This window comes from Dendrobates tinctorius, unplaced genomic scaffold (assembly GCF_039654945.1).
Source record: "Dendrobates tinctorius isolate UK_male_01 unplaced genomic scaffold, ASM3965494v1 ptg000018l, whole genome shotgun sequence".
In the NCBI taxonomy this organism is placed as follows: Eukaryota; Metazoa; Chordata; class Amphibia; order Anura; family Dendrobatidae; genus Dendrobates; species Dendrobates tinctorius.
The window spans coordinates 21522443-21524076 of NW_027361686.1; the positions used below are offsets into that span (position 1 = coordinate 21522443).

The 1634-nt window shown below is 43.7% G+C and overlaps 1 non-coding gene across 1 annotated transcript; it reads right to left on the reverse strand.

Annotated features, from left to right (window-relative positions):
- Positions 1 to 1120: 1120 nt before the first annotated feature.
- Positions 1121 to 1203, reverse strand: TRNAL-CAG (transfer RNA leucine (anticodon CAG)). The gene has a single exon. It is a non-coding gene; the product is annotated as a tRNA-Leu (tRNA).
- Between the last annotated feature and the right edge of the window lie 431 nt (positions 1204 to 1634).

Below are 1634 nucleotides of genomic sequence, written 5' to 3' on the forward strand. Positions count from 1 at the left end.
GTATGTAGTATGTAGTATATATGTATGTTGTTTATATGTAGTATGTATGTAGTATATATGTAGTATATATGAATGTTGTATGTAGTATATATGTATGTTGTATGAATGTAGTATGTATGTAGTATGTATATAGTATGTATGTAGTATGTATATATGTAGCATGTATGTAGCATGTATGTAGTATGTATGTAGTATGTATGTAGCATTATGTAGTATGTATGTATGTAGTATGTATATAGTATGTATGTAGTATGTAGTATATATGTATGATGTATGTATGTAGTATGTATATAGTATGTATGTAGTATACATGTATGTTGTATGTATGTAGTATGTATGTATGTAGTGTGTATGAAGTATGTATGTAGAATGTATGTAGCATGTATGTAGTATGCATGTAGTATATATATATGTAGTATGTGTGTAGTATGTTTTTTTTTTTTTTTACATTCAACACATAAGCCTGATGATGGGACTACTACTGTCCCATCATTGGCTAATGTGTCAATCACTGTCAGTGTAGCAGGCATTGTCCGATGGGACTTGTAGTCCCATTGGACGATGCCTGCACACACACAAGACCCCCGGCAGGTACGCACAGACCACCGGCAGCTGGCACATGCCCCCCGGCAGGCCCGCACAGACCACCGGCAGCCGGCACAGGCACCCGGCAGTCGGCACAGACCCCCGAGAGGCCCGCACAGACCACCAGCAGCCGGCACAGGCACCCGGCAGGCCCGTACAGACCACCGGCAGCCGGCACAGGCCCCCGAGAGGTCCGTACAGACCACCGGCAGCCGGCACAGACCCCCCACTGTCGGCACAGACCGTGCATCATGATGACGCCATTTCAGCAGCCAATCACAGCCATGCCAATAGTTAACATGCCTAACAGGATGTGCCCACAGTTCTGAGGAATCCCATTGGCTGAATCAAATCGAGCAGGCTGATAGCTTTATGGGAACCTCCGATTCCGGTACGAAAAAAGTATCGGAATTCCAATACAGCTAATATCGGCCGATACCCGATACTTGCGGTATCGGAAAGCTCAACACTACTTGTGTGACAACAGGACAATTTGTGGGAGAAGCTGTACAATTTCATGACTGAAAAGAAACGATGTCAGAAGTGGGATTCGAACCCACGCCTCCAGAGGAGACTGCGACCTGAACGCAGCGCCTTAGACCGCTCGGCCATCCTGACTTCTGCGGAGTCTTGTGTGGATTAACTGTTTCCCAACCAGACAGCAGACATATGATTGCTTGTGGTGAAAAGAAATGTTTCCTATCCTATAAGGGTTTTTTGTTTTCCTGGAGATTTTGTGGAAGAAAATATATTTTACACTAAATTGCATTTATTGTTCTACTATTTGATCTAATGCTTGATGCACATAGAGTTTTGTTATATATTATTTCTCCCAAGAAACATTCTTAGCAGCAAAACCTCCCCTCAAAGTTGGCATTTTGGCAGAACTCCTGAGGGTCCTTGGGGCAAACTCACACTCACACACACACACACACACACACACACTCATACCTGCAGACACTCACACTCACACTCTAGACTACGTTTACACGTTACTTTTTTTGCATTTTTGCGATGATTTTCTGCTGCGGAATCGGCGAGAAAACGCA